The sequence below is a fragment of the Mytilus trossulus genome, chromosome 9 (genome assembly GCF_036588685.1).
Source record: "Mytilus trossulus isolate FHL-02 chromosome 9, PNRI_Mtr1.1.1.hap1, whole genome shotgun sequence".
Classification (NCBI taxonomy): Eukaryota; Metazoa; Mollusca; class Bivalvia; order Mytilida; family Mytilidae; genus Mytilus; species Mytilus trossulus.
Window position 1 is genome coordinate 69,032,563 of NC_086381.1, and position 14,358 is coordinate 69,046,920.

The window sequence follows — 14,358 nt, forward strand, 5'->3', positions numbered from 1 at the left end:
CGGATCGAAGAAGTCGTCGCTCTCCAGGTCGGCGGGGATGCCTCTCACAAACTCCACCGGCGGGTGCACGCCGTCTCGTACGACGTCGTAGAGGGGTTGCCACCTCTTGTACAGTCAGACGATTCTCTGCGGCACCGGTTCGCACATCGCTTCCGCTTCTCGGAGGACTTTCGCCACGAAATGCGTCTTGCCGCAAGACGTCGGACCCGAAACGATCATGGTAAACGGGTGTCGAAACAGGAACGGGCCGGGCGGCGGCGGCGGCGGCTGTTCTTCCACCACAGGCACGGGCGGCGGCGGCTCTTCCACCGCAGGCACGGGCGGCGGCGGCGGCGGCTGCTCTTCCACCGCAGGCACGGGCGGCGTATCCCCATTTCCATGCTGATTGCGATAATGTCTCAACATGAAAATCTCTCCTGGAAAACAGTCTATGACAGGTAGGACATTCCATGTTTATACTTCGATATCGAATCCGCTATCCTCTTATAACTTTTTTTTCTAAAATGCAGCAAGCAGAACACGTGATCGTCCTTGAATCGGCACACTCGTAATCTATCGTCTCTGACGGTGATTTCCAATAGTGTCACCTCGCCTCTCCTCGTCGTGCGGTAGAGTGGTCTCTCGAAGACGACTTCCATCGTCTCGTCCCGTCGTACTGCTACGGATTGAAGTAGTGGTAGATACGTGTCTCTGACGTACGATTCTTCCCTTACCACGTCGGAACATAGGTAGACCCTGCGCGTGGGTATTTCGAAAGTAGACACGAACGTCATTTCCAATAGGGCACACTCCCACGTTCCATTCGTTAAGTGTGATCGAGGTAAACGTACTGAGAACTGACCTCCCCTTTTCTCGGGAAAGAGATCGAGCGAGTCTCCGCTATTGACGAATAAATAAAACTCGTCCATGATTAGATGAAGCCCGTGTTCTCCCCTTCTTATAAAGTTTTGAACAATACCGCCGCCGCCCCACCGCCACCACCGCCCCACCGCATTTGAAATTATTGCCCTGGTGTTGACATTGTTCATGCAGGACTAAGTCTGTTTTATTTTGAAAGTTTGTTTCGCAATATTTACATTTTAATGAACAGGTGTTCTGGTGTCGTAGGAAAGCATCCTTTCTGTTAAAAGTTTTATCACATTTAGCACAGGAGAAGCAACTAGATCCATGAACGGATAATTTATGTCTATTTAGGTCGGATTGTCTTGAAAAGGTTTTGTTACACACATCGCATTGAAACTCCATCGTGAAAATGAAGATATTGATCATTTACTGCTTATATGTACTCTTGTGGTATTGTCACCTGCATTTTCATTTGTTAAAATAGTATAATACATTTATTTTCATTTGATAATATAAAATGGACGAAATGAGTGAAAGGAGCTGGTGCAAAATTCCTTGCAATGAGTCATACTAAGGGTATTCTGTGTGTCATAGCGGAAGTCTGTTTACCGTATAAAGAGCTGATGTAAAGTTTTTTTGTAATGAGTCACACCGAGGTTTCGTGTGTATCAGGTCATCTGAGGTCAAACACATGATTGAAAATTCGAAAAGTACTTTTTCTGACTATTTAAATTAAAAATATATTATAGCCGAATGAGATCGGAAAAAATACTTCTTGAATTTCCATTCATATTCTCCTTTGTAAAATATGCAAACGGTAAAAAAAATTCTTCTTGAGAATTCGTGAAAGAAACAGGGCAAATCGAATTCAAAATGGACATATTTAATAAAACCAATATATAATTATATATATAACGTAAACAAATAGTTATCCTATCTCCTTATCATTGTCACTTTCATTCACCATTTTGTGAAGTGGTTTGGATTGCACTCTGAACATGTTAAAAATCCCAGTTGGTTTTGATGGTCCGAACTGTATGGACAAGGGACGATGGAACATAATTCCGGGACGAAGTCACCAATCACGCTCGCCACGTCTTTTAGCTTTTCGTATTCTGCGGGCCGTAGACAAATTCCCTTCTTGGTGGGGACGACTTCCGTGTTGTTGGGGGATATCCAGTGTTGACGAAGGTCCAAGCAAACGCTTTTGATCTGCACGGATGCGTAGACATTGCCCCCCAGATGAGATTGGTACACCCTCTTCTCCGCTAGGGCCTGGTCCAAAAACTCGAAATTGTCCACTAGTAGCTTCCATCTGTGCAGTGGAAGGCTGATCCCCTTTTTCGTTGGGATTAACTTTTCGTCCTTGAGCTCCCACTCTCTCACGTCTATACGAATTTCGTCGTTCCATTCAGTAGCTTGTACAAATCTCTTGTTTCCTAACTCTAAGTTACAACGTGCGCTCTCCATCTGGACTGACTTGTGAATGATGCGAAGCTCAGAAAACTAAGTGTTGTATACACATTTTGATGGATTTTGATAAGTGAATACATGACATGACCAAATAAGGATATATCCCATCCTTAGTGATTCATCACGGTCCCTTAGTCATAGGGTTCGCGTCCCTGAAGATCTAATCATTCCTGGTATGAATCATGGCACGTCACCAAATTTGGTAAGCTGGCATGGTATGAGACATAGGTTACGAGCGTCATGGCCTTATTAGGACTTCCAGCGTCCCTAGGCGTGAATCATTGACCTTTCACCCGTGACGTCACTTCCGGAGGCGGGGTTTCACCATATTTGGGTGCGCCACAGCCGCCACGCGTTTTTGGGGTGCCTAAAACTCCACTCTCGCTACTACTCCCCACTTTAGAAAATGTCTTGATCCGCCACTGGATATACAGTATCAAAGGAACAATATGGTGAATTTTAGAGATTAATATTATTTTATGTACATGCATTTGAAATATTTAAGATATATTGTTTCGATTTTTTTAGTTCTAGGTTTCACGGTGACCTAGCTTCCATTTTCGAAAACTGTGATTTAAATGCTAGTCTATTAGAGGGATATTTCCTTTTCATTGGTTGTAGATATGGAATCTTATTTTACCATGAAGTCAGATTTGAAAATGACTTGGGGAATGAAGATATTGTAAAGACTGAATGTCAGTTTTAGTCTTATATATGTACTTTATAATTTTAGTCTTGCACGTACATAATTATGTGTATATATATCACTGATTCAGTGGCAATGGTAAATAGACACTGACAAGTCTTAGATAATATTTTATAGTTTTGAATGTCAGTTTGTCCGTTGACTAAAATTAGGTGGAGGTTTGTGTGTTCTTATTTCCAACAGAGGTAAACTCAACACATATCAATTGTACCACAAGAAAGTTTTAACCTGTGTATATATACTTAAAATATGATAAAAAAAATCATGTCTTGATTGTACCACAAGAAAGTTTTAACCTGTGTATATGTTCCGGACCATATGAGTATTTGGACCATACGCGTATGGTCATGACCATATGCGTATACTCATATGGTCGGACCATATGAGTATGATACTCGTTTGGTTATTAACGGGTCGGACCATATGAGTATTTGGACCATATAGGTATTTGTTTTTCAATAATATGCATTAGAAAACTTTATAAAAACAATGATTTCTACATGCAATTGTATTATTTTCAATTTAAACAGGCCCAAACAAAACAAATTGAGGAACAAATCATGGAAACAAATCAAATAATTATGCCAAAGCTACTTTCCATCGCTAATAGTATTCTTGCTTGTATGCGTAGGGTGGCATTTACTTCCATACGGTACCATAGCTTTTCTTTGGTCCTGGGTCATTCCGATGTGTCTACGATGTTTTTAAAAAGCTATAGATCTCCATGCAATATCGTAACAAGACTGAAGTACATCATATCACCAGACAACTTAGAAAATTAAACTAGGGTCCTTGCGGGTTACGTCATTCATTTTTAAACTAGTATTAGTACAAAAATTCTATATGCACCGCTAAATAAATGCTAATTGTATAAAGTTTCAAAAGTAAGCAAATTATAAGACTCGAGATCTTTGTCCTGTCGACTTTTAAGTCAGTTTATAGTAAAACAATTGATTTCTTGTGTAACATTTCATTAAGATATTTTTGGAAGTTATCTTCCCAGCATGGCAGGTTGACATTTTGCCATTCACTCGTAATAACACATCGAAAAATGAACAAAAAAAATGTTTATACTGTTAGTTTTGATTTTTATAATAAACTGAATTACCGTGACAACTATAATTAAACCTGTTAATTACCCCGACCATACGCGTACGGTCGGACCATACGCGTATGGTCGGACCATATGAGTATATATCCATATGGTCATGACCATACGCGTATGGTCCAAATACTCATATGGTCCGGAACATATATATACTTAAAATATGATAAAAAAAAATCATGTCTTTTTCAGGACTTCTGAATCCAACCATGTAGTATGGAATGTTTTTGAGAAGTGGTTTTGGTCGATGGATGTTAATGAAGGACCTGTAGTTCAAAGTATATCACTGAATTTAGCTCTTTGTCTAAGTGTATTATTGAATACTTTGCTTTGAGCTCAGTTCATTGTTATGCAAATCATTCTTTGTGAAATAAAGATTTGACAGAAAACTCTCATGTACAAGGATTTGTCAAAGTAGTATCACCTCTATTAACAATGTAAGTATTGGGGAGATAAAAGCATTCTATTTTGATTTGAACCAAACATATTATAGAAAAAAAAATTTTTTTACCCGAGAATGCTACTACCACTACTAGCAATATGATGCTAGGTTGTTTTAATACATCTGTACTAGCTGCCTACTGATGACTCGGTTCTGAGTGTAAATGGTCCTTCAACTATGCTGGGAAAAATTATAAGGCATATCTAGGCTTATCAATTTCTAAAACAATATTTCATTGTACATGTCTGAAATTTTTAAACAACCACAGAAATTTTTGCAGTTGAAATACATGTAGGTATCCTGTCGTCGTCTTCCCAAGACGGATGGTTTCCAGATAATAACTTCAGTATATGTAAAAAGGAAGCCTTAAAATTATAACATACTGTGGATTCATTTATTTTCGTGGGTACCAATTTTCGTGGATTAAAGAAAATTTGCATTTTCGTGGATATTTAATTTCGTGGTTTTGCCGAAGTCTGCATACAAGCCTATAGAAAATTTGTTAATCATTGAACATTTAATTTCGTGGTTAGACTCTACCCACGAAAGCCACGAAAATTGGTATCCAAAGAATAATAATGAATAGTAATATTAATAATCATAAAAGGAAGCTTGGGATTGTTTTGAGGGGGCTATATATAATCCCTAAGGTTTAGGAATAAGGGTTCCAAAGGTGACCAAAACAAGCATTAATCTAGTGTCCGTACAAAAAGTCGGGTATAAGTATTTCAATTGTTCTGAAATTGTTCCATAATATTGAATACCATAAGTAGAAGGTTGAGGTCTATTTTGTGGGTTATGGGGCAAACAGTCTAGGAATTAAGGGCCAAAAACAAACATTTTTGTAGATTCCAGACAATAAATTGGAGTTATTTCTTTGTCCAGAATGGTTGTTGAATTACCTAAAACCAATGCTTTATGAAATCTTCTTTAAAAATTGGAGTTTAGATTTCTCTGTCCAGAATAGTAGTTGAATCAACTTAAAATAATGCTATACATGTATATACAATATACAATGCAAATTCACTTTACTACCAACTGATAAATTTAAGCAGTCTTTAATAGCCATTCAGTGATTACAAGCACGTTGATTATCATTCTAGGGTTATGCCCTTTCACAAATGGAAAAAATTCTCAAGTTTGTCTCAACTAAATTTAGTGAAATGTGTATATAATGCTTATTACCTCTAAACTCAGTGTAAGTTCAATTTTTGGCAGCTTCACTTTATGTACCTTTTTAACGTTATATGCTAGCGGTGGCATCATCACCATGACTGTATGACATTTATTTTTTAATACTTTATGTTTTATTAAAATGAGTAGTTGAATAATTATTGTTGCAAACTCCATTAGAAATTTGATTTGAGATAATTTTTATATGACCGCAAAAATTGAAAACTTTTTGGTTGTATATTGGTATCACGTTGGCGTCATCGTCTTCATCCAAAGACATTTGGTTTTCGCACTCTAACTTAAGTAAAAGTCAATAGAAATATATGAAATTTAGACACAAGGTTTATGACCATGAAAGGAAGGCTGAGATTGATTTTGGGTATTTTGGTCTCAACAGTTTAGGAATAAGGGCCCAAATTAGCATTGTTCTTGGTTTTTGCTCTATAACTCAAGTATTAGTAAACAGAAATCTATGATATTGTAACATAAGGTCTATGGCCACACAAGGAGGGTTGGAATAGATTTTGGTAGTTTTAGTCCCAACAGTGTAGGATTTAGGAACCAAAAACAGATCCCAAATAAGCATTTTTCTTGTTTTTTTCAACAATACCTTTAGCATAAGTTAATAGAAATCTATAAAGGTTTATGACCACAAAAGGAAGGTTTGTATAATTTTTGGGAGTTTTGGTCCCAAGGAATAAGGGGCCAAAATTAAACTTTGTTTGCCTTCATAAAAAAAATGAATTATTGTGCTTCTTTGATATGCCAAATCTAACCGTGTTAAGATCTTAATTTTTGGTTCTGTTTTTAAATTGATCTACATTATGGTCCAAAATTAAAATTAGCTTGATTTTAACAAAAATTGATTTTTTGGGGTTCTTTGATATGGTGAGTCTTAATGAGTTTTTGATTATGGGCTCAGTTTTCAAGATGGTGCCAATCGGGGTCAAAAATTATTATACTAAGTATTGTGCAATAGAAAGAAATTTTCAATTGCACAGTATTCTGCAATAGCAAGAAATCTTTAATTGCACAGTATTGTTCAATAGCAAGAAATGCTCAATTGCATGTAGTATTGCACAAAAGCATGAAATCTGCAATTGCACAGTATTGTGCAATACCAAGAAATTTTTAATTGCACTGTATTGCACAATAGCAAGAAATATCTTATTGCACAATATTGCGCAATAGCAAGAAATTTTCAATTGCACAGTATTGCCAATAGCCAGGAATATTCAATTGCACAGTATTGTCCCGTTTTCAAATTGGTCTACATTAAGATCCAAAGGGTCAAAAATTGAACTTTGTTATTCAACAAAAATTGAATATATGGGGTTCTTTAATATGCAGAATCTAACCGTGTATTTAGATTTTTAATATTTGGGTCCGGTTATCAAATTGGTCCACATGGAGGTCTAACGGGTCTAAAATTAAACAATTGATTACATCAAAAATTTAATTCTTTGGGTTCTATGATATTCTGAATCTAACCATGTACAAATGTATTTAGATTTTGGATATTGGACCAAAATAGGTAAATGTCCAATCTAAAATTTTTAAGTTGAATTTCTTTAGACCACATTCAATCTGTGTCAGAAACCTATGTTGTGTCAACTATTTAACCACAATCCAAATTCAGAGCTGTATCCAGCTTGAATGTTGTGTCCATACTAGCTCCAACCGTTCAGATTTCCACCTCTGCAGTCGTATAATGCAGCACCCTGCGGAGTATCTGTTCCATTCATTTGTTATTTCTTAATTTGTGTGAATTAACATTGTTACAGTAAATGTTAATTACTACACTTGCATACCACAACAAATACTGTATTGGTACATGTATCACTTATATTTGTATCCATATAACAAAACAAAAAATGAAAAGGAATAATTTTGCAATACCTTTTGAGTACTAAATAGCTTTTTAGGTATTTAGACATATTAAGACTTATTAAGTAGATGTTGATGATATCTGCTTGACATGCTTCAAATTCGATCAGATTACTTTTGGAGCAGTTATGAGTCTTTGAAGCATGCTCACAAAGGTTCTTTTGGTGAAATCATTTTTATATTGGTCAAAATTTGTCTTTGCTTCGACCAGCTTTGGAGGAGATGTAAATAATTGATATAAATCAGCACAGAGGTTTACTTCCTATCTTATTTAGCTCCAATAATCATGTCAGACATAAGCCATTGTCATTACTTAAAACCAATAAATGTATTCTAATCTGAGGAAGAAATTCGACATTTTAACAAAACAATTTACTAATGATACTGACGATCCACCACAAAGTAATGTAAATAGAACCATACCAATAGTAAGCAAATACATATAAAAAAGATGAGGTATGATTGCCAATGCGACAATTCTCCACAAGAGACCAAATCGACACAGAAATTAACAATTGCTCTCCCAGCTACAAAATGTATCCAAAACCGAAGATGTAGAACATGTTCTATCATAATCATTTGGTAACTAATGTAATTACTGTCTCCCCATGTCTGTATTGAACATAAAAAATTTCAAATAAATAACACTCCTAATGCTCAGATCGGTTGTCACCGTGCAACACCAAGTAACAAGTTATTAACACCATATAGGAAAAACATAGAACTTTATTGTCATAAGACACTGTCAAACATCCAAACATACTATCCACACTCATCTGTGTCCACACTTGTATGTATTTTACATATCACATACCAAGCCTTTTTATTTTTTTTTCTCTTTCCTCTACAATGTTCACATTAGATCTCCATTTTTTTTTGTGTTTTACAAGTACTTTATTAATATGTGTGTATGTTGCATAGGATTTTGTGCTTTGTTTTTTTTGTATGGCATGGACCTTTACAAAACGAGGTTCTTAAGTTGCCATCATAATTTAGAATTAATCCTTGATCTTCTTATATTATAGTCACTCCAGACGAAAGCATTAGCGGTCGGCAAGTTGAGGAATTCTTCCCTCCTAGTCGAGGATTGGATCGTCCTCCTACGCTTGGCAATGAAGTTTCCTTGGAAGAACATAATGAAACACAAAATTGTCAGAGTTATCCGGCCCAATATGCTCCAACCAGTATGGTTCAACATTCTCAGACCGGTCCAAGATTTCCCCTAGGTCCATGGACAAACCAGAATCAGCAGTTTAAGAGATATTCAGAACAGACCTATGTTCCAACACAACCTTCTCCTACTCCAAGTGTATCGGTTCGTCTTCGTCCTTCCACTCCTGAGTTTACAGTAAAATATCCACAACATGGTCTCAGGATTATAAATCAACAACCTCCGTCTTATGAGGAATCAATCAGGCACTATTTTCCTCGGAGGCAAAGTAATCCGTCGGCACGTTGTCATCTATCAACCTCCAAGTCATCAGAAGGAAGGGTCTGATGAGGGCCCTCATGGGGTTTTTGATTATGTGATTACTTGGCCGTTTTTTTAATGATTATTTTATTATTAAGCCAAATATTTCATGATTATTTGATTACCTAGGACTGTATTTTTAGTTTATGATTATTTGATTACTTAAGATAAGCAAATATTTAATGATTATGTGATTATATTGACAAAAAAATGGTGATTATGTGATTACTAGGACCCCCCCCCCCCCCCCCCCCCATGAGGGGCCTCTCTGATGGGTCTGTTGTAAGTATTAATGATAATAATTTGTTATGTAACTAACAGTCCTGCTAACAAATCCTTATTGTCAGATATATGTTCTGATGGTACAGAGGTGGGGGAGCGACTAATATTAGCTAAAAGTGTTAGCATTGGGAAAATCCTCTTGTTGCATCTTAATGCTATAACAAAACTATTTCTAATGTGCACACAGAGAAACTGTGTCTAAAAAGACTGGACTTTAAGGTCGTTAGTTTTCTCGTTTGAATTGTTTTTCATTGTCTTATCGGGGCATTTTATAGCTGACTATGCGGTATGGGCTTTGCTCATTGTTGAAGGCCTTACGGTGACTTATAGTTGTTAATGTCTGTGTCATTTTGGTCTTTTGTGGATAGTTGTCTCCTTTACAATCATACCACATCTTCTTTTTTATATGGACGCATAAAGCACAAAATTACGAAAATAGGAAAAGAAATAAAATATGTGTGAAAATTAAAATGAGCAATTCACATACTGGACAAAGTCTGTGTACCACTTTAATACTTTTGAACAGCTAGAACTCCTCCGAAAACATTCGATATCTCATTAAAATATTTATCAAGTGTGTTGGAGGATACATTTTTCATCAGTATTAAAAAAAAAAAAGATAAAACAAATATTCTTCTACTCTTTTTTTTTGTGTTAATAATTGGCTTCGTTTCAATCTTATTTGTTAAATCTTTTACTTAAATACGTGAAACAGATAAGATAACATAATAGAATATTGTTTTCTACATAGTTATAGATCATTTTGGGGTGTTTTCCGGTGTTTTGTTGTTTTAGGTGGTAAGCGGTGCTGTTCGGAGGTGAACCGACTTACAGAGAGATCATCACCATTCCCATGCTTCGACCCTTTTATAATAGAATTACATCCTGTTAAACCAACAGGCTTTCCAAGTATATGTAAATTACAATGTGTCAAGCAATGTTTTATTTTCAAAGACAACAAAACTATCCGGGCATTTTTGTGCCAAAAATAATTAAAAAAAAACAAAACATAAAAGGGTCGAAGCATGGGAATGGTACTGATCTCTCGTTAAGTCGGTTCACCTCCGAACAGCACCACTTAACACCTAAATCAACAAAACACCGGAAAACACCCCAAAATGATTTATAACTATGAAGAACACAATATTCTATTATGTTATCTTATCTGTTTCACGTATTTTAGTAAAAGATTTAACAAATAAGATCGAAACCAAACCAATAATTAACACCAAAAAGGAGTAGAAAAATAAGTGTGTTTGTTTTATCGGAAGTATTTGACAATGATAAGATGTCACAACTATAGGTACTTGGGGACAGGATAATTTTTTGCCCTCCCCCTTTTTCCATTATTGTTGGGGTTTTCTGTATCATAAAAACATACATATTCAGAAATAGCTTGTAATATATAATAAAATTACATTTTAGTGACGTAACAACCAGAAGGGTCACACCAAATGAAGAGTTTAAAAGTATACGTGTTGATAACCCCGACCATACGCGTACGGTCCGACCATACGCGTATGGTCGGACCATATGAGTATATATCCATATGGTAATGACCATACGCGTATGGTCCAGATACTCATATGGTCCGGAACATATATAAAGGCGTCGTCTGAAAGTTACACAAGGAACATTCTTTACTTATATAAAGTTTGAAGTTAAAGGTTTCCACATACTAAGTAAATGGACACTAACACCTATAAAAAGCAAGCCCTATATCTAATGCTTAACCCTTCCTACCTTTCTTTTAAGTCTACGTATACTTTTTAGTCATATACTTGTATTTAACAAGCATATAACTCACATTAGCAATATGTTTCTCAACAAATGAATCAATGCTACAAAGCATTGATGCAATATTTGTATTTGATGTAGCTGCTTTATGTCCAGCGACAAATACGTGTCATTATCGCTATTTTGTGCATTTTTCCTTTGATCTTTTTTTGTGATAATTTTCATATCATGCTTCTCGCTTGAGATGGAACAATTATCACTAGAAACTAAGGAGGCCACGTGCGTTGCTAACGAAATTGACATTGAAATTGACAACGTCGTCATAGGTAAAATAGCGATAAACAGATTATCATTGGTCATCTCAACTCGATTGCTTTTCTCACTTTCGCTGTACCAGCTCAAGCGAGAAAATCAATCTCGTTGAGATAATCAACGATAATCTATAATTATCCAAAAAGAGAGTAACATGTATGTGTTGCAAAACATTACTTTCTTTCAATTAAAAATCCGTTCAACAGGTTCTTGTTTGCCAAACCATAAACGACGTAGAACACGTCTGAATTTAACCCTGATTTTTATTGCTTTTGTTGTTACATGTATTTAATGCCACTTTCATCATTACCGGCTTTTTGATTGCGGATAAATTTTATCAGAAGAAAAGTAAAAAAAAAATACAACAAGCGGAAGCATCAGCAAAGTGAATACATCATTCATTTATATCTGTATAGTCGCTGGGATGCTGTCTCATTGAGGGAAACTCGCATCGCCTTTTCACCATTCAGCGTGCACATGTCGTTTGTTTATTTTTGTCGCTAGGTTGCTGTCTCATTGGCGTTTATCCCACATTCTGTTTGTTGAACACTACATATTTTCAAACATGCAGTTAAGGTGTTATTTCATGTATAATAAAGTGAGAAAATACAGAAGAGAAGACCAAAGGACTTAAAAGAAAAAGGAGAAATGTTTTTTTGTTCTTAAACGACCTGTTTTTTGTTTGTCACTTGTATATTGGTTGTCTATAAATATAGTCCCTGTCAGTTTTATGAATACTGTGTCTTTTAGAGGAAAATGTATGGCTAAAATGTATTAGTTATGTTATTGATTTGATGGTGATGTGTATCATTATTTCTTTAAATCTTAACTTTTTCAGTTGGCATTGTTGAATTAAGTGTCAGAGATGTATGAAAGGCAACTCTGTCTACTTAAACAGCGTAGATTTTTAAGTAGTGCGACTTTTCCCATGTGTCTAATGACTTTATTTAATGGCATTATTATAAGCAAATAGCTTAATAAGTATAAGCACACGAGTGTGTGTCAAGATGTACTACAGATTTCAACTTTTATTTTATTTTTATTAGTAGCTGTAAATCTTTAATGTGCCTGTGTTTGCAAACATACAAAAATGTGTCTTCACTGGGAACTCCAGAGCTGAAACCTACAGACTTCAGTTTAGCAGCTAGGAACGTAACCATGGTAACTTTATTAAATTTTTGCACATATAATCTTAACATGCACAGTCAGGCTAGCACAGTTGTGCTTCTCAACGACATGTCTTCTTGGCTACCAAATGATGCATCAAATAATGACTTCGCGATATATTCTCAGAAATTTTACAATCCTTGGACATGACACTTTTGTAGTAAGAAAAAATATTTTATTAAATTTGTGCACATAAAATCTTAGCATACACTGATGTATTTGTCGCTTAAGGAAACTAATTTGTAACTGTACAGGAAGCTCAACCGACGAACTGATGTCCGAGATAAAGTAACACGTTTTATCAAAAATTGACTATGAACTTGATAAATTGCTGTCGCATAATGGTCAAACTAATTTAAAGATAAACCAGTAGTTGTAACGGATTTTGCCAAGCCTATCAGTAATCATTCCAAGGTAGATCAACCAATTTCACGAAATTATGAAAACATCTCTTTGACACCAACAGCAAAAACCTCGAAATGTGAAAACAACCACCCTTATATGAAACAACAACATTGCAATACTTCATATACCGACAATTCTGAGGTAAACCATGTTCAATATAGCTCTATTTCGCCACAAATGTCACAGAAAATTGAGTAACAGCATTCAGACAGAGTTCAATTCAGGACAAAACCATATTTACAACAGTATAACTTTGAACACAAATGTCCCACCACATGAATGAAATTATACAAACATTTGGATTAACACATATAATCATGATTGGAGGAGATGTTAATGAAAACCTGCTAGTCACCTCAAATAACAAAAAAAGCAAATATGTTTCTGAATTTATAAATGAATGTTAGCTGAAAACCCAGGACGTTGGAAAGACATTTATACACTCTAATGGTAGTGATTGTACAGCAATTGATTATATCTTGTACCTAGAGAATTTTAATGACAACATATTACATCTTAGGAGATTAGAAATAAAAAAATAACATTTCAGATCATTATCCAGTGTGTGCAAATATTTAGTTCATTTACTACTAAGTAAATGAAAACTAAGCAAGATATAAAGAGCAATAATGGACAAACTGTTCGTAAAATAGATTGGCAGAAAATTGACAAAGAATTGTACAAACAGGTATTATCTGACGTGACCCACTAGAGATTGATAAAGTAGTTACCAACATCAACAATGCAGTATCTCGAGCTTTAACATCTATTGTACCACCTCCGAAAGGACAAAATCATAAACCTAAACTGAAATTTATGACCCACAACATATATTTGGCAATAAAAGCAAAGATAAACGCTTTCTGCGAATGAAAATTTAACTTAGAAAACTATGCAGAATTGAAAATTCAAAACTTCGGATAACAGAGAGACAACAACTCGTTGATGTGCAACAACAATGGATAGTAAACTCTTCTTTCAACTCATAAAAAACAAAGAGGGAAATTTAAAAATCGATTCATTGATGAACTTCAAGTAGATAAATCTAATCTGAAAGATGACAACAATATTCTTGAAGGATGGAACCGAAGACCCATTTTGAAAACTGGGCGAAAAAATCAAATCCTATGATTTTTTTAGCAAAACTACTTTGAGCTAGTCGACACTGAATATCATCAAATTATACAAATATGTCTAGTTGCCTACACACATGAAGAAGTAAATACAGATGAATTACAAAAATCTCTAAATAAGCTAAATAGAAACAAGTCTGCTGACATTTTTGGTATTACTGCCTTCTGTTCGGCGGTGAAAAACTTGAAAGTATATTGCTTGAAGTCACCAACGCATCATTT